Source organism: Peromyscus leucopus, chromosome 10 (genome assembly GCF_004664715.2).
Source record: "Peromyscus leucopus breed LL Stock chromosome 10, UCI_PerLeu_2.1, whole genome shotgun sequence".
Classification (NCBI taxonomy): domain Eukaryota; kingdom Metazoa; phylum Chordata; class Mammalia; order Rodentia; family Cricetidae; genus Peromyscus; species Peromyscus leucopus.
In genome coordinates this window covers 17365032-17390273 of record NC_051071.1, presented here as the reverse complement: position 1 = coordinate 17390273, position 25242 = coordinate 17365032, and the positions used below count along the sequence as shown (strand labels likewise).

The 25242-nt window shown below is 40.4% G+C and overlaps 1 long non-coding RNA gene across 2 annotated transcripts in view; it reads right to left on the bottom strand.

Moving 5' to 3' along the window:
* LOC114703688 overlaps positions 1 to 24535 on the bottom strand; it is an 81220-nt gene extending 56685 nt beyond the window's left edge. For both annotated transcript variants that reach the window (XR_003736165.2, XR_003736164.2), the window contains exon 1: positions 24395 to 24535. This is a non-coding gene — a long non-coding RNA (uncharacterized LOC114703688). The remainder of the gene's footprint in view (positions 1 to 24394) is intronic.
* Positions 24536 to 25242: the final 707 nt, after the last annotated feature.

The following is a 25242-nucleotide window of genomic DNA, read 5'->3' as shown; positions in this document are numbered from 1 at the left end:
AAGATAACAGGAATCAATGATCACTGGTCATTAATATCCCTTAATGTCAATGGACTCAATTAGCCTATAAAAATACACAGGCTAACAGAATGGATGTGAAAACAGGATTCATCCTTCTGGCGCATACAAGAAACATACTTCAACTTCAAAGATAGACACTACTTTAGAGTAAAAGGCTAAGAAAAGATGTTCCAATCAAATGAACTTGAGAAGCAGTTTAGCTATCCTAATATCTAACAAAATAGACCTCAAATCAAAATCAGTCAAAAGAGATCGAGAAGGACATTACATAGTTATCACAGGAAAAATCCACAAAGATGAAGTCTCAATTCTGAACATTTATTCCCCAAATACAAGGGCACCCACATATGTAAAAGAAACATCACTAAAGCTTATATCACATATCAAGCCCCACACACTAGTAATGGGAGACTTCAACACCCCACTCTCACCAATGGACAGATCTGCCAGACAAAAACTTAACAGAGAAATAAGGGATCTAAAAGATGTTATGACTCAAATGGTATTAATAGATATCTACAGAACATTCCACCTTAACAAAAAAGTACATACCTTCTTCTCAGAACCCCATGGAACCTTCTCTATAATCAACCACATGCTCGGTCACAAAGCAAATCTCAACAGATAAAAAAAAAATAGAATAATCTCCTGTATTTTGTTGGATCACCATTGCTTAAAGTTAGATTTCAACAACAACAAAAATTACAGAAAGCCTACAATCGCATGGAAACTGAATAATGTTCAACTGAATCACCAATGGGTTGAAGAAGAAATAAAGAAAGAAATTAAAGATTTCCTAGAATTCAATGAAAATGAATGTACTACATACGCAAACTTATGGGACACTATGAAAGCAATGTTAAGAGGAAAATTCATAGCACTAAATGCCCACATAAAGAAGTTGGAGAAACTTCACACTAGCGACTTAACAGCATACCTAAAAGCTCTAGAATAAAAAGAAGAAAACTCACCCAGGAGGAATAGACACCAGGAAATAATCAAATTGAAAGCTGAAATCAATAAAATAGAAACAAGGAGAACAATAAAAAGAATCAATGAGGCAAAGAGTTCATTCTTTGAGAAATCAACAAGATAGACAAAACCTTATCCAAACTAACCAAAAGCTGGAGAGAGAACATCCAAATTAACAAAATCAGAAATAAAAAGGGAGACATAACAACAGACAATGAGAAAATCCAGAGATTATCAGGTCATACTTCAAAAACCTGTACTCCACAAAATTGGAAAATCTAAAAGAAATGGGTAATTTTCTGGGTAGGTACCACATACCAAATTTAAATCAAGACCAGATAAGCAATTTAAATAGACCTATAACACTAAGAAAATAGAAACAGTCATTAAAAGTCTACCAACGCCCACCCCCTAAAAAAAAAAAAAACCCAGGACCAGATGGTTTCAGCACAGAATTCTACCTGAGTTTCAAAGAAGAGTTAATACCAATACTCTTCAAATTGTGCCACACAATAAAAACAGAATGAAGGTTACCAAACTCTTTTTTTATGAGGCTATAGTCACCTGATACCCAAACCACACAAAGATGCAACAAAAAGAGAATTACAAACCAGTCTCCTTCATGAATATTGATGCAAAAATACTCAATAAAATACTGGCAAACTGAATCCAAGAACACATCAAAAAATTATCCACCATGACCAAGTAGGCTTCCTCCCAGAGATGCCAGAGATGCATGGATGGTTCACCAACTGTCAATGTAATATACCATATAAACAAATTGAAAGAAAAAAAACCACATGATCATCTCATTAGATGCTGAAAAAGCCTTTGACAAAATCCAACACCCCTTCATGATAAAGGTCTGGGAGAGATCCGGAATATAAGGAACATATCTAAACATAATAAAGGCAATTTACAGCAAGCCAACAGCCAACATCAAATTAAATGGAGAGAAACTCAAATTGATCTCTCTAAAATCAGGAACAAGACAAGGTTGTCCACTCTCCCCATATCTATTCAATATAGCACTCGAATTCCTAGCTAGAAAATAAGACAACAAAAGGAGGTCAGGGAATACAAATTGGAAAGGAAGAAGTCAAACTTACACTATTTGCAGATAAAATGATAGTATATATAAGTGACCCCCAAAATTCTACCAGGGAACTCCTACAGTTGATAAACACCTTCAATAATGTGGCAGAATAAAAGATTAACTCCAAAAATTGATAGCTCACCTATATACAAATGATAAATGGGATGAGAAAGAAATCAGAGAAACATCACCCTTTAGAATAGCCACAAATAATATAAAATACCTTGGGTAACTCTAAGTAAGTGGAAGACCTATATGACAAGAACTTTAAGTCCCTGGAGAAAGAAATTGAATAAGATATCAGAAAATGGAAATATCTCCCATGCTCATGGATAGGTAGAATTAACATAGTGAAAATGCCAGTCTTACCAAAAACAGCCTGCAGATTCAATGCAATCCCGATCAAAATCCCAACACAGTTCTTCACAGACCTGCAAAGAACAATATTCAACTTCATATGAAAAAATAAAAAATGCAGGACAGCTAAAACAATTCTGTACACTAAAGCAACCTTTGCAGGTATCACCATCCCTGACCTTAAGCTCTACAATAGAGCTATAATAATAAAAACAACTTGATATTGGCATAAAAACTGACATGTGGACCAATGGAATCCAATTCAAGACTCTGACATTATTCTACACACCTATGAACACCTGATTTTTGACAAAGAAGCCAATACTGTACAATGGAAAAAAGAAAGCATCTTCAACAAATGGTGCTGGCATAATGGATGTCATCATGTAGAAGATTGCAAATAGATCCATATCTGTCACCATGCATAAAACTCAAGTCCAAGTCGATCAAAGACCTCAACATAAATCCAGTGACACTGAACATGACAGCCCAAAAGTAAGAAGTAGTCTTGAACGCATTGGCACAGGAGATCACTTCCTAAATATAACACCATAACACAGACATTGAGAGCAAAAATTAATAAATGGGACCTCCTGAAACTGAGAAGCTTCTGTAAAGCAAAGGACACAATAAATAAGACAAAATGACAGTCTACAGAATGGGAAAAGATCTTCACCAACCCTGCGTCTGACAGAGGGCTCATCTCCAAAATACATAAAAAACTCAAGAAACTAGACATCAAAATACCGAACAATCCAATTAAAAAATGGGCTATAGAGCTAAACAGAGAATTCTTAACAGAAGAATCTCAAATGGCTGAAAGACATTTAAGGAATTGCTCAACATCCTTAGTCATCAAGGAAATACAAATCAAAACATCTTACACCTGTGAGAATGGCTAAGATCAAAAACACTGAAGACAGCTTATGCTGGAAAGGATGTAGAGCAAGGGGAACACTCCTCCACTGTTGGTGGGAGTGCAAGCTTGTACAGCCACTTTGGAAATCAGTATGGCAGTTTCTCAGAAAATTGAGAATCAATCTTTTTCTATGCCCAGCTATACCACTTTTGGGAATATATCAAAGGAATGCTGAATCATACCACAAGGACACACGCTCAACCATGTTTATAGCATCATTATTTGTAATAACAAGAGCCTGGAAACAACCTAGATGCCCCCTCAACTGAAGAATGGATAAAGAAAATGTGGTACATATACACAATGGAGTACTACTCAGCAGTAGAAAACAGTGATACCATAAAATTTGCAGGCAAATGGATGAAACTAGAAAATATCGTTCTGAGTGAGGTAACCCAGACTCAGAAGTTACTAGATATAAAGCAAAGGATAACCAGACTACAATCCACAGCTCCAGAGAAGCTAGTTAACAAGGAGGACCCTCAGTGGGACACATGGATCGCCCTGGGAAGGGGAAATAGATGAGATCTCCATGAGTAACCTGGGGATGAGGAGGAACAATGGAGGGTAGGGGTGGAGGATGAGAATGTAAGTGAGTGGGATGGTTGAGGTAGAAAAGGGCCAGAGTGGGAAAGCAATGAAATAGATACCATGATAGAGGGAGACATCATTGGATTGGGATGAACTAGGTGCTAAGGAACCTCTAGGAATCTACAAGGATGACTCTGCAGTAAGCCACAAGAATATATTATAGAGATTCAGCTGTATATAATAAACTATACCTTGACTAACCAAAGAGTCCTTCAAGAGGAAGCCATTTATTAAGGAATATTTGGTGTTATTTAGCTTATTAATGTATATCAGACATCTTCTGCTATGAAATTCTTGTACATCCATATGCTACTAGGCCATGTGGCAAACAGTTTAGCTTCTTAGACCTACTGATGATCCACTACATAACACCCCTGCAGGGCCTAGGAGACAGGCAGGTTATAGATTCATAGGTTTGTTTCTTGTGCAAATGAAGCTCAGACCATCCCTTGCCTTTAGGCCTAGTATCACTGCAGAGCTATTCACTAAGGAAAACAGGGTTTTTTGCACCATCAAGTGCAGTAAGGACTGGAGGAGAGTTCCTGGGTAAAGCAGAGCTGTGTAGCCAGGGATAAGGGAAGGAGGCAGAGTTTCTGTAGATGGTAAGGCAGAATGGCTCAGTTCGAGGAGTGAGGAGCAAGGAGAAGCTTTTATGGATTGTAGGTGAATCAGGTCAAGAGAGGAGAAGAGGGAGGAAAGGTGGAGGATGAAGGAACAGGGGACAAAGGTGAGATTGAAAGCATAAGAGATTAATTATTACTAGGGCTATGAGGGGAAAGACAAAGAAGTGACACAAAGGAACTGAGTGTCAGGGCAGAACTGAGGCTGTAGAGACAAATAAAGTTGAAGGACAAAAGAACATGGTATATATAGATTCCTTTCCCTCAGAAAACCCCAGGACCCTGGGAGGGATTTTCTCAGGGCAGACCCCAGGGAGAATTTCATTATGACCCCAGCTTAGACTAATAGCAGTAGTAGAGAGGGTGCCTGAACTGGCCTACCCCAGTAATCAGAGCAGTGAATACCCTAACTGTCATCAAGATCATGATGGGGAAACCTACAGAGACAACCAACCCAAGCTCATGGGAACTCCTGAACTTTAGACCAACAGCTGTGGAGCCTCCATGGCACTGACTAGGTCCTCTATGTAAGCGAGACAGTTGTGTAGCTTGATCTGCTTAAGGGGCCCCCTGGCAGTGGGATCAGGATCCATTCCTGGTGCATGCTGGGTTTTTGGAGCCCACTACCTATGTTGGGACACTTTGCACAGCCTTGATGTAGGGGGAGGAGCTTGGACCTGTGTCTACTGAATGTACCAGGCTCTGCTAACTCCCCATGGGAGGCCATACCTTGTTGGAGGAGGAACGGGGGGGGGGTTGAGGGGAAGGCTTGAGGAGCAGGAGGAGGGGAGAGAGGGGTATCTGTGGCTGATATGTAAAATGAATAAAATAATTCCTTAATAAAAAAGAAAGAAAAGAAAAAAAAAACATTCCTATGTGCTTATTGTAATTATTGGTAAACTGAAGCCTGGCAGGATTATAACTGCCTTTGAAATCATCAGATGGGCATTGTGTTTAGACTACCTGAGTATGAATAGCTGCCATCAGTTTTCCCAGAGGTGATCACCTATAGACATTTTACTCTGGGTTGGTTGAGGTAGAAGCCACAGCAGCAGTGGTATCTAGGGGAATCTTTCTCATAGGCTAGGGTATAGTCCAGTGTTAGTGTGTTTGTCCAGAATACAGTGTTTGTTCAGCATACACTGAATCTGTGCTCTGTTATAGCAAATAAACACATAGAAAAGGTACGATTTCAGCCCTTTCTCTGACTTACTGAATTGGAGTGGGCATTTTAACAAGATATCTACAGACTCAAATGCATCCTGAAAAATCACTAGCTTAGGACATTAATTCAGCTAAATAATGTCATTCTTCCCTCAAAGTTAGGGACATTTACCTTTCCTGTAACTGCAGAAAGTAAACTTTTATCTCATTCTGTAAACCTAGCTTATGAGCCTTGATATTTAAATGTGACATCAATTATTATTTTTCATTTTCATTTTCTAAAAGATCTGCTAATTTTCAGAGTGTGGAAGTAATATTTTGAAATCATGATGTTAGAATAGAGTCTATGCAGTTTAAGATTCAAGAGTAAATTTCACTGAAGAAAACATTAAAAAGAGAAAATATGTAACTGGAGAGCTGGTTCTACCGGAGTAAGGTGTTTGCTGTTGATCCTAAGGACCCAGCATGATTCCTTGGACCTACATGGTGAAAGAAGAGAACTGACTTCTTCAAGTTGTCTACACACACACACACACACACACACACACACACACACACACCCCACACACATAATGTATTTAACAATAAAAGGATCAAAACTAATAGTACTTCTTTGGATTTTCAATACTATTTTTCTTTTTTTTTCTTAGAATACTTAAGTTGTTGTTAATCTAAAGGAAAGAAAGAACTTAAAGTAGATGAAAGTCCAACATGCGTGTCCATTTTGCCCTGTTGAATCCTGAAGACTTAGCATTTGTTGTGCATCCAAATTCTCTCACTTGTGTCACGCCCACCACTATTATCATTGTTTCCCTGTTTCTTCTCTTACATTGTAGTAGAACGTGAGCACAGATGTCTTTTGGTGATTTTAGATTATTCTTACTTTTCTCCCTTATCTGAATTCTTAGAAGAGCTTCACACACACACACACACACACACACACACACACACACACACACACACACCAACGAAAGAGTTGTCTCTATGGATCTCAGAAGTCATATCAAATCAACTGAGGAATCATCTTAACTTGCTTTATTTCATTCTTCATTGTTGGAAAAAATTCTGTACTAGTCATCTTTCCTAAAGCCTTTGCTAGGATTAATAGTTTCAGTAACATTTCTCGTGAGGCTAAAAACATGGCTTCTATTGTCTTTAAACAAACCAAAACAAAATCTTCCATCTTAAGACCTGTTTTTATTCTTTGTGCATGTTTGTGGAGACAGGAGATCAAGTGCAGCCGAACAATCAATGTAACATTCATAGCAGTTTAACCTCTTCTCTTGACTGATGGGGAAACTGCGTGTTAGAGAATGTGCTTGATCCAGTGAAGGTCAGAACTCAATGGTGCTTTTCCATTGTAGTAACAGAAAATAGCATGAGGGTGTGGGGGAGGGGCGGTGCTGACTGCCAGCCCTGGGGCTGGATGCACTTTATTTAAAAATATAAGCAGGCATGCAGGTATGCCTCCCACTTAACCTGCCCTTTGCTAACTCCTGCTGTGGGAATCATCCAGCGTACTATACATGAAGGCATTTTAAAATAAGCAAATGGTCTCTGAGGTTCCTATGTCTGGTAGCATTAACAGTTGGTTAAAATTGGCTTCCAATGTACTGGTGACCTCTTACTGTCAAGGCCTCTATAATACTTTGATTTCCTGTGAACCACTCTTTCCCGTTTCTGCTGCCTTGAAGTCAAGGCATAGAAAAACCATATAGGATGACTCAATTTGGATCAAATGACCTGTGTAATAGCAGCAGTTACAATTGATTCCAGAGGACACACACTCTTTACTTCTTCCATTTCTACGTTATGAGGCAAATAGAAAGGAGAATGAATATTTGGGACAGGGAGTGAAAAAAAAATTACCAATTGCTTCCCTGGATAGGCACAGCATGAATGCATGAATCCTTATTCCAGAACAGATTAAAGCACATTTGACAGAAACAGAGCCAAGTTTAGACATCAGGATTCAAATAGAACCATTAAAGGATGTACCCTTGGGGGTTCTCAGCATTAATCACAGGTGATTATGAGGGCCTTGCCATGTTGTGAGTGTCTGTCATGCATAGAGACTTGCAAATCTCCTTTAGCAAAATGATAGAAAGGGCTGAATCATAAGACAATGATGGTTAACTGCTGCCTCAGAAAAATAGTCCAAGTTGTTGGAGAAGCTGAGTTTAAAAGAAAAGCAGGAAGGAGGGTTGGGGACAGGGAGGGAAAGTGAGAGGGGAAGGAAAAGAGAATAGTTTTGCTTAAATCCAAAATTGCTTTGTGTTTCATAAATTAATTTGATTCAAGCTGTTTGGTGGGATCTAGATCAGTCAGAGAGACAGATGAGTTTTGATTGACAAAGATGACCAAGGAGCTCCAATCTGGATTCGTGTGACCCGTGTTCAGTTACTCAGTACTTGGGTGTTTAATAATGGGGTGAAGAGGCAGAAGGCCCCTGGGAACACTGGGGAGGCACGAGGCCTAGAGTCAGCAGCTGCCACTTCGTTCTGAAGATCGAGACCACCAGGGGAGGAGCTGGCTATGCATAGAAAACTCTTGCAATCATTCCCTTGAAAATGAATCGTTGGTTCCACATCTGTAACACAAGAGAACTGACTCACCAGTCCTGTGTTCAATTCAATTGTGAATGATTTCACCATGAGCAGGATGGAACGTGCTTTAATTCATTATTAGCTCAGCATCCCCTTCCTTTCTGAACTATAGGCTACTTCCATCCCCAGAGACTATTGCATCCGGGTTTTAAAGCTCAAGTCTTTTCATATATGTCCCCATGTCCCCATGTTGACTCTAATTCAATTATACTTAACCACTTGAAAATACTACTGACTTTTTATTTGAACTACGAAGAGCCAAATGAACAATTTATAGGCTTTTATAGAGGCATTTTGTGTCAGAAATGAGAAATAATTAACTGCCAGATGCATGTGTGGTTTGCTCTGGCATTTTCTGACCCAGAGTTTTGTGAGTATCCAAGCAGGCACACCCCTTCTATGTCTGTGTCCTTCAGTTAGGATGGACATGGGGCTCTTTCCAGAAAAACCATTTGGTACACAAAGATTAAGTCCCCAGTCAAATGGTTTCTGCTTTCATATATTTTTGAACAAGAAAGAGCCAAAACATTCAGAAACTTTCATTTCTAGGTGATATATTTTCCAACCTTTTTGGTAGTCCTAGAAGTGACATTGGTCATAACCCATAAGTCAGCAAATTGCTTCAGTTGTGGATGGTTGCAGGGTTTTTTTTTTTTTGTTTGTTTGTTTGTTTTTTTTTGGTTTGATTTTTTTCAATCAACAATCACATGCCTCCATAATTGTTGAATTATCTCTTTTCAATGATCCTTTCTAATTTTAAGCAGGGCTTGGTCATCTATATTATATCATGGTCAGTAATGCAAGGTCAGAAGACAGTGACTTTAAGAAATTTGAAGAAAGGCTTTACAGTAGGATATCTTCAAATTAGGGTACAGTGATTACATTCAGCAAATAAAAACAGAACATCTAAGTAAGTTTGAATTTAAGATAAACCACTATTATTTTAAAATAGTACAAGACTACTCCATGAAACATCTAGGCATGTTTATACTAAGTTTTTATTTGTTATTAATCTGAAATTAAAGCATAACTCAGTATCTTACAGTTACCTTTCAACCCCATCTTGGGACAAAGGGGTGAGGTCATTTTATAGGGCTATTGGAGTCATAGAGTTCACTATAACTAAAGTCTCAATACCCAGAGGTGATATCTGCAGAAAACTCAAGGTGGGTGACCTTACTGTGATCAACAACTAATCACTTGCACATGTCAGGGTCTAGGAGATGAAGCTTGACCCCAGATGCAAAGTGAGGTTAGAAAGCTAGATCTAAGTCAGGTGACCAAACTGGACAGTTTTTGCATGTTCTGTTCTCCATTACCCATGTGTGTCTTCTTCCTGTTTTCCATCTAAATATTTCATAAAGATAGATGATGTTTGCTATCTAGAGATGCTATAGGTGGCTGAGTATTAATGAAGAAAAGATGGCCATTTGTCCCAGTTCACGACTCTCTGGGCCTTTAATACTAACCAGCTTTCCCCTGGTTAGAATTAAGCTGGTGTCACAGATCCTCTTACACAGCTGGTACTTACTGCCCCGAACAGGCTTGATAAACCTGTTAAAGAAGCAGGCCTGAGCCCATGAATCTGGCATTGTAACTCACTGTTCTATTGTTCTCTGCTTTGGGGTCGAGCATCACTGCCGATGGAGAGAATCTATGGATGGAAACCCTGGCTTTTTACCCCTCCACTTCTGCGTCCTCCTGCAATTAGAAATGAAAATCATTATCCTTCCTGTGTACCGGGGCAGATGGAGTGAGTAGACAAGGCAAAGGACATGCTAGTCCCTGGAACGAAGAGAATGCCAAACACACTGAGGAAAGGGACGCTTTCTTTGCTCTCTTGCTTCTTCCCAACAGCCGCACATCCCAGTTGCGCAGGATAGCCCAGATATATCCCTCCTACCCCGTTATAATTTATAGCAGCCCTTCTGTGCCAAAACACGGAGGATGTCGTGAACTCAGGTAAGCTGGCTAAGGAATACCAGTCTCAGATCTACTGGACAGCAAGCCGAGTACGTTATACTAGCGTTTTCTCCGAGTTCTCTCAATTGCCAACAGTCCAGGAGCACCGAGTCTTCTGTAGCAGCCCCGTGCAATACTGAGTCTCACTTTGACTCTGAAAGCTGAGCAGGTTCTAGGCAGAGATAGGGCTGAAAGAGTCTTTTCTCTCCTTTCAAAAGCCCCATGAAATACTTTTTCTCAGCCTACTTCTGCTACAGGAGCCTAAGAACTAATAAAGCTACATGGAGATTAACATATGAAAGAGGCCAATTTGCAGAGAACCTGAAGCCCTTCCCATGGCATCATCTAAGGCAAAATAAAGCCCCTGTCATATAAATGGGAAGGGAGGGGCTACAAAAGGCTTTTGGCCTTTCAGTTCACTAACTCACTTCTATTCACGGAAATGATTTTCCTTTTCTTAAAAAAAATTTTTTTTATTCATTTCACGTATCAACTACAGATCCCCCTCTTATCCCTCCTCCCACTCCCCCAGCCCCCACCTAACCCTCCCCCGACCCACCCCTCATCCCCTCCTCCAAAAGGATAAGTTCTCTCATGGGGGGGACCGCAAAACCTGGTATATTCAGTTGAGGCAGGACCAAGCCCTTCCCCGCTGCATCAAGGATGAGCAAGGTGTCTGCCCAGATGTAGATAATGGGATCCAGAAAGCCAGCTCATGCACCAGGGATAGATCTTGATCCCACCTGCCAGGGGCCCCTCAAACACACCAAGCTACACAACTGTCTCCCACATGGAGAGGGTAGTCCGGTCCCATGCAGGTTCCACAGCTGTCGGTCTAAAGTTTGTGAGTTCCTACGAGCTTGGTTCAGCTGACTCTGTAGATTTCCTTATCATGCTCTTGACACCCCCCCCCTCATATAATCCCTCTTCCTTCTCTTCGACTGGGCTACCAGAGCTCAGCCTGGTGCTTGGTTGTGGATCTCTGCATCTGCTTTCATCAGTTACTGGAAGACGGCTCTATGATGACAGGTTATTCACCAATTTGATTACCATGATTATCCTTTTCTTGACAAGCTATTTCTATACCATGCCTGAATTAAAAGGCACAACTTTGTCTCCATCTCTCCTGGCAGCTGCTGGAAATTTTGACTACACTGTTGTGTTTTTCTCTGTTGTATTTTTCTCCTAAACTCCAATAAAAGTGCTCTTGAGCTTCCTTTAGAGTTCATTTCCAAGTTTTTTTTTTTTTTTTTTAATTCCCAAGGTGGGGAATCTCCTATTGGTTTACATCTTTGCCAGTATCTTTACCTTCCACAAGATGGATCTTTTTTTTCATGCTGCCTTGCAGAGGTCATTTGAAGGGCCACAGGAAGTTACTTGCTTCCTTGCAGCATTTTCCATCAGTACAGATCTCATGATCACTTCTTCCATGAAGATTCTGCCCAGCAATTGAGAAATCAAATAGTTGTCAAGGCCACTTACTTCTTAACTGACTTGTCATCACTACACTTTTTAGTTCATTTACTGACTTTGGCACCCTTGTGCGGTGTGTGGTTCAACAGTCCTCAGGATGTTAACTGAAGCCCAGTTGACTTAGGAAAGGGGCCAGTGAAGACTTGACATAGGTTAAGAAGTTGAACCATTGTGGACCTTTGGATCACACCGTTGGTATCTTTGAGTCTGAAGTTGAATGCCAGTTTCAGTTCTTCAGGCACATAGATGCTGTCAGCTGCTCCTACCTTCCTGGCCCTTTGAATCTTGTTTCGATGCACCTGCTTCTATTCCTCATGGAACTCAAGGCATTTGGCTTCTTCATAGATAAGCTTCTTCCTTGCTCTTTGAAGCACCTTTTGGGCAAACATAGTTCACAAGGTTTTTCTTCAACTTGGCAACACCTCGAGCCTTGCTTAAAGGTTTCGGCACAGCAGGAGCCTTCCTTTTCTTCTCTGTGACGCCCTTTATGGGTCCAGCCAGAAGATAAATTAGAACAGATATTGTTTGAAGCCTTTCACATTAAGAGCTCTCTGAACTTCAGGCAATGGTGGCCTTGGAGGAAAGAGAATTCCCATGGCTAGTTAACCTGTGAGTACCTTGCAGCATGTCAAGGCTTTGGATAGTGGAACAGGAGGATTGCCTCATGTTGCTCAATGGTGGGAAGAGTCTGGCAGGTTCTCAGGTTTGATGCAACTTTATAAGGCAGGGAGGAGTTGATAGATACTAAATGGGTGCACACCTCATCATCAAAATGTTATGTAGATTTGATTTATCTTTATACACAAAGTAAAGAATTTGCTGATGCTTCTTCCTGGAAAAATCACTGCCTAGAAACTTCTCTGTGCCCCATATCTTGGCAAGAATGGCTTCTACTTTTTTTCTTAGAAATATTCCTATTAAATAGTAAGTCTTAATATGTAATATTCATTCTCTTAGAGATGACAGTCATCAGAGCTAGAATCTTTAATCAACATCTAGTAGGCTGAGAAAATTCTATGCCAGAGGTTGTATCTGGGGCTTTTTGTGCTGAGACCTCATTTTATAACATCAGTGATTTCCATTGTAAAGTCTGAGTGTTGAAGGAAAGTATCACTTTCCTTCTTCTGGATTGCAACTGGATCTCCTGTAGCATAAATCTTATTAAATAAAAACAAACCCAGAGCCAGGTATTGGGGTGGACACTGAAAGATCAGAGGAACAGAACAAGCCACAGCCAATCTCACCTCACCAATTCCTCAGCTGATCTTGTTTCCTCAAACTGGAAGCCTCTGTGTCCTCATTCAAAAGGATCTCAGCTGAACTGCTGCTGAAAGCCTAAAAGCTTAAAAGGCTCTAGTTCCTGGTCCTTATGCCTTATATACCTTTCTGCTTCCTGCAATCAATTTCTGGGATTAAAGGCATGTGTTACCATGCCTGGCTGTTTCCAGTGTGGCTTTGAACTCACAGAGATCCGAGTGGATCTCTGCCTCCGGAATGCTAGGATTAAAGGTGTGTGTGCCACCATTATCTGGCCTCTATGTCTGTCTAGTGGCTGTTCTGTTCTCTGGCCCCAGATAAGTTTATTAGGGTGCACAATATATTGGGGGACACAATATCACCACAATCTCGTGCTATGGAGAACATGTATTCATGCCTGCTGTTCTGGTACTGTAAGAGCATGACTCTGAGACTCTGAACTCGGAGGTTGGCACCATTGCTTTCACCCTTCATGCCCGATAAGGTAGTGCAGGCTGAACACTGAGCTGTAGTGCCATCCTGTCACCCTTGCTGGTGTCCTGCGATTCTAGCCTGTAACCTCATGTGGAAGATTAAAAGCAAGAAAAGGAAGCTTCTCTGGGAGGGATTATTGTTGACAGAGAATGAAAGTAATCAATGGGGACATTAAACAATAATTGTAACAATACTGACTAATCTTGGTGTTTTTGAGGGAAAATCTTGAGATTAAATAAAAGTTTGTGTATTTTAGCATAGTGTAGGTACTACAGCATTGTATAGAGTTTTCATTCTTTGAAAAGAACTGGATGATTGTATAGAACTTGAGAAAGGAATGCCCATCATCCCGTTGAGCTGAGCCAAAAACTTGCCTGTCAATTCCAAAGAATATGTTACATAGGACATTATAATAGCTGTTAGCTGCAGTAATCATCCTCAACTACTAAATAATTGGTTCCTAGTAATGAAGGTGGCATAAGGATGTAGTGTAAGATTTCACTGGAGTGACAGACTCATGGTTCTGGATATAAACAGGTAAGAAGAATGGGTCTCCAAGATCCTTTGCAGCCCAAACTGTGATGTTGTCAGGGAGGGAACATTGGAAGAATGTAGAAGCAGTGCCACGAGGCCCGCAAGCCAAACTCTCCCATCGGAATAGATGAGGCAATTCCACAATACCGGCCAGTAGATGTCTCTCTCTGTGTTATTTCCCTTCTGATCATTACCTTGGCCATCAGACAGTTCTGCTACATTACTCGACTGTACTGGCGAGAGAGAACTGACAATATTAAAATGACTCCATTGCTTTTATGAACTGGCTACAGGAGACTTGAGTACATTTCCATTACTGAGATGTGTTGCATGCTTAACCAAATGCTTTTGGAAGCAGATAATTAGGCATCGTAAGCTGTGATTGTTTAAGGAAGACACACATTGAGGTTTGAGACATGGCACAGGAAATGCCTGACTTTTGAGAATAACCTGGGGTGATTTGGGCTGGGAAGAACAAGACTTCTTCCTGTAGCAAACACTCTAATGGCAGTATTTTAAACACAAGCATTCTCACTAGATGATTGGTGAACAGCCTCAGTCCTGCCACCAAAGGAGGGTGTTGCTTTTTCAAAAATTTGACTTTCTTGTTCTGAAACAGCCAGTGCCAGCACGCTTAGTTTGCATGCGCTGACACAAAGCATATTTGAAATCTGAAAGCATTTATGCATTAAATAATACAAGGTCTCATATCTGGAGTAATTACTGAAAATTCTGGTTTAAAAGGAACACATTCACTGCACCTTTTAAGGCCTCCCAAAAGAATCATAAAGACAAAAAATACTTTTTGAATTAAATACATAGACAATCTGGAGCCAATAAAGAAGAACTAGATAAGGAGACTTTTGCTAGTCCTTCTCAGGTAGTCATGAGGAAAGGTAGGATGATTACTCATGCATATGACTCATAAAGTATCCATTGAGACTTTATCAAGGCTTCCAGGAGATTCCAATGAAACTCTTGAATAGACAGGCCATTTGAGTGGGGCTGATTTCTGGATCTGCCAAAAGTCAAAGTGTGGACAATGGATGAGGGCTCCCAGCTACATGTGGAGCTTGTTGGGAGTGCAGACACTCACACTTCACCCCGCACTGCAGAATCAGAGTGTCCACTTTCGTAACATACCTGGTCATTTGCTCCTATCTTCCAAAGACAAAAATGCCTTTTAGTTATTCTTTTACTCATTTATGTATTTAATGAGCAATTGAGTGTGTAGTTGGTACCAGTCTTGGAACTAAGCTCTGAGGATATAGTGCTAAACAAAACAAGATAGACAGGCTTTATGACATCATATTTTGTTTTTATATTTATTTATCAAACAGTCATAGCACGATTCTTGCAAACCATGACTATTTGAATCACTTCACTTATACGGATATATTTTATCTTCTAATAACTCCGTGAAGTGGGCTCTATAATTCTTGTTATTGTTTGCACTTTAGAGATAAGGAAATGGAGGTGCAGCAAGGTAAAGTAACTTCCGTAAGCATCAAAAAAGCTGAAGGTGGCAGAACATGGATTAGAATCCAGAAGTCTGACTTCAAAGTTCAGATCGGTAAGTCAATCAGCTAGTTATGTTATTTACCTCCCAAGGACATAATCAGAATGTTGTGACAGAAACAGTGGGAATCCATTAGCCAGGCCGGTCATAAATATGCTTGTGAGACACTGTTCATTTATAAGAGAGAAGCACCCTCATGTGAAGATGTGCAGAGTCAACTTTCAAAACAGAGCATGTGTAAAGCATCTGCAATACAAAGAATGTGGCCTCTTCTGAGACCACCCAGGGAAGCCTGGAGAGATGATAGGTGAGGCTGGGGAGAGGTAAGGGAAGGTCAAGCTGAGGAGTAAACCATATTGAAAACACAAGACTTTGGAAGAGATCAGGGAAAGAGAGCTGGTCTAATGCTAAGTATTCTGAGAAACCAACCAACAAGGATTTGGTCAGGAGGGCATGACAAAGTGACTGTTAATGTGACAGCTGAGAGGACAACAGGTTTTAGAAAGCAAAGGCAGAGGCGTCAGAACTATCCAGAGTTGGTTGAGTGGCCCAGGTGCAGGATGGTACAGCCCTCATCCCAATTGTAGCTGTGAGGGGTGCAGAGCAGGACTCGTGTAAATGCTGACTGGCAGGCGGACCAATAGAAATGATTGCTCACACACAAGGATCTGCAGGTTTCTAAGAGTCAGTGATGCACAAAGAGAAGAATTAGGTCACTACCAGGGTTTTTGATTTGAACATATTGGATACATGGCACTGCTATTTGCTAGACTAGGACCAGCCAAGGGTGGCCAGTTGGTGAGTGGGAAATACCTGTTCCTCTTAGGATTTGTCAACTTGAGCTGTTTCTGAGACTCCAACTGGATACATAAGAGAAACATCATGTCTTTCCACTCTGTCATTCTGGGTCTGGGATAGACTGTAACTTGATATTTACTAAATGAACTACAGAGAAGTCTGTTATGAGAAGATATACTGCTAGTTGCCTGTCTTAGCACTGCCTGTTGGTTGTTATAGCAGAGATCAAAGCTTTGCTCTGTAGAGTTAGGATGATATACAACTGCAAATGACCACCCCAGCAAACAAATCAGAAACAACAGAGCTAATGCATTAATGTAATTTGCACTAAGTATACAGGAACTTCTTGAGAGAAGATTATAGTAGTTAGACTCCTGGCTCTGGGAGGGAGGATGACACCCAGATGCAAGCGCCTTGCGAGCATGTTTTACTCTTCAGAAGACGGTCGCTAACTCAAGTGTTTCAGAGACTGCTGCTTTGGATATGATGTCCATGATGAATTTTGTCCAATGCCAATGCTACTCTGCCAAAACAAATTCAAACTCTTTTAGAGAATTTGAATGTTGTATGAAAGCCGTTCATCTCGTCACAGTGATGCTGTAGTCACTGCGTTCTTTGTTCATCTCTAAGCTTCATTCTATTATTTCAGTCATGGAAACAGTCACGGGATCTTCAAAATTGCTCATACAAAACTGAGATGTGCAGAAAAATACAGTTTACATGTTTTCTGAATTTGTTCTGGGGGCTTGTATGAATCTGCCTGATTGGTGGGGTGAAATGAGGCAATCACCACCCTCATTTTATTTCATTTCATCTTAAAATTTAGGCCAGTGGGCAAAACTGTCTCTCAGATTTTAGGATCCTGTTCTTCCTTATACTGTATACTGTCTTAGGATGGTGTGAGACAGGGAGAAACATTTTCATAGTGTCACAATGAAGATCTCTGCTCGATGCTCCATGGGTGAGTGGGGACTGGTGTTTGCTAAATCTGGTTTACTAAATGCTTCCATTGGGCATTCAGTTGCTGATAGTTTTATAGTGCATTTCATAGCTCAATCAGTGGAACTAACAGAGAAGGGGAATAAGAAATGTACTCCAAAATATAATATTAGGTGTACACATTTGGACTCTGCAAGCACAGAGTAAAAGTCTGACTAGTACAAAGTAGAACCATGGAGCCCTTTGAGATAGTCTTGATGAGAAATGCATCTAAGCCAGGGGTTAGAAACCTAGCTTTTGGAGAAGAATCTCACTGTTAAAGAGTTCTTTTGTCACCATAATGGATTGGGTCTTCACTAGTAAACAAAAGCCTCATTTTTCCAGCATCATAAAGCAGTGTTTTAAAAAATAAAATTAATTCAAAGAGCAAGTGCTTATGGAGCCTCCTATGTGCTCTTCCTTCTTCTAGTGTTCTGGACAAAGAAAAAAGGGCAGAAGACATCATATTCATTAGCCACCAAGAGGCCACAAACTACTTGGGGAGAGATGAGGCACACCATGAAGTAGTTGACTAATGGATGCAGTTAAGACAGCGACATTGAGGCAAGTGGTTTGTGAAGATGGAAAGTATTAGAAGAAATGAGAAATGGAAGACTGCTCTGAACCTAGCACTCTTTATGAATGATGATTTATATACAAACCATTGAGAATGACTGTGCTGGAGAGAAGCTGAGAAGGTAAAAAAGATAGAAGGAGGTACATAAATCATAACTTTGATGTGTGGTTGAATAGAATTACACCGTCCAATATGGTGGCTACTAGCCTCATGTGGTTATTGTGTACTGAAAATACAGTGATCCAAAAACCTGTGGAGAACTAGGCAACAGGCCCTCAGGGAGAACTTAGTGCTATTATTCTGTCAAATGGACATGATGATAAACTGTGCTGTAAGTTATTATCTTTATACTCACCAGTGAGTGCATCTCTCAACCCTCATTAGAGAAGTTTTTTTAAAATATCAGATAGTAATTAATACAGAGAATGTGCATACCATAAGAGACTATGAAGTTCTCATCTCTAAATGGATCATCTATTTCATAGCTCCTTTCCCAAACCCTGAGGGATCATTGAGTAAGTGAAGGTGGAAATATTTTAAGACATAGAGGGAGTGGCTCTCTGTAGCCAAACAGTATTTGCTGGACATGACTACACACTTTGCACATGTGAACTCATAGCAGCTGGAACTACATTCAAAGATTTTCACAAGATCAAGCCAGTCTGAATCCCAGCATAGATGGGAGAGGAACTCATGTAGCCTCACCCACAGCAGAGGAGCTGTGGAAGTCATGACTGCTGGGGTCGGGGGACCACTCTTATTTAGGGATGTGGGCCTGAAAGACAACCCATGCTTTAGTAGATGATCCCACACCCATGCACATGTAAGCAACACTAAGTGGACTCAGTGGATATTACATTAAGAAAGAGAGTCTCATGAAGCTGTGATAAGAGAGAAATTAGAGGGAAGTGAATGAATAGTAGATTGGATCTGAATATATTATAACCAATTATGAATATTAGATAAACTATTTTTCGAAAGAAAGTGGACGATAATGGCCTGTAGAATTTTTGTGTTATACTAACAATGTTTCTTTAATGCAATTAATCTACATATTGACTAAGTCACACATACAATGTTTCAAAATCATATTCAAACTATGACTGCATTTATTTTAATAAAGAAAACTGGTATGTTAAAAAAGATGTATCAGAAAATATGACAAGATTAAAATAATATATATTGTTTATGTAAGATATATGATAGATGTTAGAGTATTAATGAACTTCTATTAAAAAAGATGTAGTTATTTATTTTATGTATATGAGTGCTCTGTCTACCTGTCTGCCTGCATGCCAGAGGGTATCAGATCTCATCTTAGATCATTGTGAGCTACCATGTGGGTGCTGGGAATTGAATTCAGATCCTCTAGAAGAGCAACCAGTACTCTTTACCTCTGAGCAATCTCTCCACCCCCTAATATTTAATATCTTAATATTAATTTTTAAAGTATGATATATTGAAATGTTAATATTTTGGAGACATTAGATTAAAGTGCATTATTTAAATAAAATTTTCTGTTACTTTTAACTTTGTCCTTAAATATGGCTATTGGGAAATTCAAAATCATGCTTGTAGTTTGCTTTAATTTCTCTTGGACAAGACTGGTAGAAAAACATGAGAGAAATGATTCCATACTGAAAAATTAGATTTGTGTACTCAGGAGGCCCCATCCTCCAGAAGGCTCCATCCTCCCAGGAGGCTCCATCCTCCTAGGAGGCTCCTTCCTCCCAGGAGCTCCTTCCTCCCAGGAGGCTCCTTCCTCCCAGGAGGCTCCTTCCTCCCAGGAGGCTCCTTCCTCCCTGGAGGCTCCATCCCCTCAGGAGGCTCATTCTTTCCAGAAGGGTCCTTCCTCTCAGGAGGGTCCTTCAACCCCTTTTTTTGTGAAGAAAAGAAAAAGAACAATCTCAAACTCCCACAGGATAGTAACTGCTCATTCAAACTTAAGCATTTACGAATTCTGTAACATCACTATATAGACCCATATTGTATCAACTTTTATCAGTTTTACACACATAAAAATTACAAGATACATTGGTAAGAAAACTTGGGCAGATAAAGCCCTGACATCTCTAGCACTAATTTAGGGGTTCTTTTGGAGTCTGAAGTTTTAATTCCTGAGTGGGAACTGGGAACCTTGGGGCCAGTCAGGATAAGAACATCAGCTTAATTGGGTAGTGTGTTGAGTATCATGAATAAGAGTTGGAGGTTTATTTCCTAGACAGTAAGAAATTTAATGTGCTTCTGTCTACCTAGCAAGGTTCTGTTATATTCTTGCCTTGTTTTGGTACTGAATTATCCTCTCTTGAAGCTTGGATCTTGGTCCCTAGATTTACTCAGTGAGGAAGCTGAATGGGACTGCACCTTTCTGGGTGTTGTCAACCCTGTTTTAGAATTACTATCTAGTACAGGTCAGGACTGCCAAGCAAGAGCCATTTGAATGTCTGTGTGACAGCTACAGAGTTATTGTCTTGTAGCTAGAAATACTTTTGGATGCTGGTCCTAAAACACCTTGAAATCTTTCCTCTAGTTCTGTTTTTAGTGTTTAGCCTTGTCCTGGAAGACTGAAACGTCAGCTTACCTGACAAGTAAAATGTAACCATGACCCATTGTCTAAAGCCTGTTGATCCTGGGACTGTCATGTAGAAAGCTGCCTTTACCAGAGCAGAAATGTGTCCTTCAAGGTGTGTATCTGAGGTTGGAGTTAACTGTAGTATGAGGCCTCCATCAAATGGGTTAAAAGCCAACGTTACAATCTTGAATAGGTCTGCTACCTTTTGGGGTACAGAGCTTTTTATTTACTGAATACTCCAAGTGTCCCTCAGGAGTCTTGCCTCGACAGATTTATCCTAGGATCCTGTCACCAGTGGCTGTTTTCTCACTAAGTAGATGGAGGGAAGAGCCAATGGAGGTAACTGTCAACTAAGAGTCACTTGAATATTAGCACGATGAAGGGAATGTATGCAATCTGGAAGGTCTTAGTTTCTTTTGTCTTGTCCTAGATTTTTTCTTTGTGAAAGCATTTGATATTGCTATTAGTATTGTTGGGGAATGGAGACCAGCCCTTACTCACACTTCATGGATAGGTGGATGGGCTGTGAAGACTCTACTCTACATATGGTGGGGAGAGGGCATCAAGATTTCAGACTGCACTTCCATCAACTTGTGAACTGATAGACGTTTGACACTCATCACTGTGGTGGTAGAAACATTTCCAATTTGCCTTTGCTCCATTTTAGTGGCAGAAGTTTTGTGGGAAGGGATAAAGTATGGAAAGGACAGAACTGTCAAATTTTAGCCTTTGGTGGGTCTTTAAGAAGGCACACTTCTCAGCCTTTCTTTGGCCAGGGTATCTTTGGTTCAAGATAATCGCTATCATTAACCCTGGATTAGCCAATAATGTAAACTAGGAACTGAATGTTCTATACCTACAGTTTTCCCTCTTGTTTTGTGACAGTACTGAATCCTGTGTGCTTTATATTTTGTCCTGCCCATGTGCATGATGATAAAGTTTAATTACAGTTTAGTCACAATGAGACACAGCAGCCAATAATAAGATGGGACGATTGTAGCAATGCACTGTGACAGAGCTTAGCTGTGATCCTTTCTCTCCGTGTGTGCCTGCATGGCTTGCTTGACTGCTGGTGCCTCATGTTGCCATCAATCACATTCTCTGTGCATGTTCTCCCACGCACAAATTCAATGCCTTCTCTGTCTTAACAAAGCAATTATCAAGGTGCATCATCAAAATTTGCATGATTTCCTTTTCCTCCTTCAGTTTCACAGTTAGGACATTTGTTCTTACTGCAATCTCAGCAGACTTTGAACACAGTTTAACTTTCCTTATTAAACTGAGAAATTTTAACTTTTTGCTTACAGAAAATACTTTGTGATTCTCTTTGGCATAATCAAATTGTCAACATCACTACTGTTGGATTTTAAAATATTTCTGGGTTTTGTTTACTTGTTTGGTTTTCCATTAAGAAATTACTATTTTCTTCTTCATGAAATCCTTCCCTCCCAGAGCTCCAGGAATCCTGTGGAAAGATAGGCAGAAGGAGTAGGGGAGACGGGGGTCATGGAGGACATGAGGAGAACAAGGCCCTCTAAAACAACTGAGTGAAGCTCATGTGAACTCACAGACACTGAAGCAGCCAGCAAGGGGCCTACATGGGTCTTCACCAGGTTCTCTGCATAGATATTGTAGCTTTCAGTTTAGAATGTTTGTGGACTCCTGAGTGTGTGAATGAATGGGTCTCTGATTTCTGTGCCTTTTCTTTGGGCTCTTTTATTTTTCTATTGGCTTGGCTTGTCCAACTTCAATATGATACTTTTGATTTATCTTATTATTTTTTTTATTTGGTTGTGTTTGCTGTGATCTCCTAGAAGCCTGTTCTTTTCTAATGAGAGGCATAAATGGAGTAGACCCATATGGGAGAGAAGGTGGGGAGCAACTGGAAGGAGTGTGGGGGGGAATTGTATTTCGATAAAAAACGAAAAAGAAAAAATATTTTTAAAAGATACATATGAACTCTACATGAGATTAATACCAGTATAGCGTGTCATTTCCAATGATAGCCATCAATCTTAACATTAAAAAGAAATTATTTTTATTTTTGAAAATTTTATATATCTATAAAAGTCATTGTGAACAAATTCATCCCAATATCCCTGCTTATTCCCCTTCCACTCTTGCTGACTGCCTTCTTACTCCCAACTAGGCTCCTCCTACTTGTGTGTGTGTGTGTGTGTGTGTGTGTGTAGGTCTTGTGCAGGTAGTCACAGCCACGGCTTCTATCTGTTCATGCCAGATCCATAATATCAAGAAAATAGCATTTAGTATTTTCACATTTTGAACACAAGCACTGAGATATAATCACAGTGAATGTGATAACTAACTATCACTAAGTGACTAACAGACTTACACGGGCTGGAAAAACTGACGATGCGATGATTCATGTCCTGAGCAGGATGAAAAAAGATGCCATGAGAGTGCATCAATATTCAGGAAACATTCACTTGAAAATGCAAATTACTTATTCTAGAAGCTTCCATTTAGTACCTTTGTGCCTCAGTTCACCACTGAAACCATGGAATTCAATGCCATGGAGACAGGCACTGTTGTACAGGTGCAGCCCTGGAGGTCTCCTCCCTGTGCAGTGTACAGGTGCAGCCCTGGAGGTCTCCTCCCTGTGCAGTTGTACAGGTGCAGCCCTGGAGGTCTCCCTCCTCTCTGTGCAGTTGTACAGGTGCAGCCCGGGTCTCCCTGTGCAGTGTACGTGCGCCTGGAGTCTCCTGCAGTTGTACAGGTGCAGCCGGAGTCTCCTGTGCAGTGTCTGCGCTGTCTTCTGTGCAGTTGTACAGGTGCAGCCCTGGAGGTCTCCCTGTGCAGTTCAGTGCAGCCGGAGGTCTCCTCTTCTGCAGTTGTACAGGTGCAGCCCTGGAGGTCTCCTCCTTCTGTGCAGTTGTACAGGTGCAGCCCTGGGAGGTCTCCTCCCTGTGCAGTTGTACAGGTGCAGCCCTGGAGGTCTCCTCCCTGTGCAGTTGTACAGGTGCAGCCCTGGAGGTCTCCCTGTGCAGTGGTCAGGTGCAGCGGGGCCTGGGAGGTCGTGCGCGGGTCCCTGTGCAGTGGTACAGGTGCAGCCCTGGAGGTCAGCCCTGGGAGGTCTCCTTTCTTAGTTCAGGTGTCAAGTCTAAGAAGTCCATTAGAAACAAAGAATGCCATTGCTGGATAAAGGAGCACACAATGGAAGAGTAGCTCAGCAAGGAAACACCCTTTGCAAAAAGAGGTGCACCAAGACCCACACTTGGCTAGCAAGCACACTTGGTCATGATAGCTACCATCTTTTATTCCTGTTGTGACTGAGTCACATCCTATTGGTGGGGGATTTACTTCACAATCTGGTTCATTTGGATAATTGGCTCACAGGGGATGAGGAAGGTTCAGGAAATATTAGTACTTGCCAGGCTCACTACCTTTGATAGAAACAAAACAAAACAAAACAAAACAAAACAAAACAAAACAAAACAAAACAAAACAAAAAACAAAACAAAACAAAACACAAAGGAAAACATTCCTCACAGACTCATTGCTGGTTCAGGTGCCAAGCCCAGGAGAAGCTCTCCTTTGGCTCAGTGCTGAGCCTAGGACCTTGGTTTAATGTAGATTGTCACCTTAAAAATTTTTAATAATTTTTGTTGGGAATCAGGACACGCATTTCCATGTCTAAATGGGCCTTAAAAATTATGTAATCCATGTGGACTGCATCCCAGTTTGGGGATAGTTGTTTTCAGTGACAATTGATTTTAAAAGTTATGTTTTTAAAAGAGTCATGATCTACTCTAATTCCCAGCATTGCTGTTGACACACACACACACACACACACACACACACACACACACACACACACACAAAATCAGAATACAGAAATCTATGGCATGTGAGAAGCATGTTTAACACTGAATTCGGATCTTACCTTGTGAGATAAAGGAGCAGTGATTTTCTCTGCATTGTGCTATTTTTGCCTTGTAGAGTCTGTGACTCCAGCGTGTGTCTCTTTAAGCTGTCTTCTGGCTTAAGGCTGCTATGGATCATGGCCTATCTGTTTCATCTTTCCTTTGCCCCTTGAGTACAGAATGAGACTTAATAATGAAGTGAGCCAAGAATCTCGGTGTGGCCGTCATCCTTCTTGTTGATAGTCCTTAAAATAAATTATCAAATTACTCCAAGAAATTTCAGGTTGTTGCTTTCAAAATACCAAATGTTACTTCTCAAGGCAAATGTTAAAAAAAAATGTCAGAACCATAAAGACTTGGTTTATTCATATAATCTCTACTTAAGTTCATAATAAAATACATTGAGTTAATGAAAGAAGACATTAGAAAGTAAATGTTCATAACACAATTATTAGCAAGATTATCAATATTGGGATTAAGATGGCATAACAAAGAAAATATAACAAAATATAAGAACATAACTAATTTTAAAATGACAATTCAGTTACTAATTTTATTAGTTAAGGAATGTCAATAACAGAAGTTTGTTTTGTTTTGCCATTTAAAGTAAGGTGGGGTCTAAATGTCTGGGTCTGTGGTTATTGATTTTACTTTATCTTTTGATTATCTTTGAGAACTTCATACAATATATTTTGATCCTAATCACCCTTTCCTCGTCTCTTCCCAGATCCACCCCCTTCTGTACCCACCCAACTTCTTGTCCTCCTTTTTTTTTTTTTTAACTCATTGAGTCCAATCTGTGCTGCGCAAATACCTTGGATGTGTGGCCTTCCCCTGGAGTGTGATCTATCCACCAGGAGACCCATTC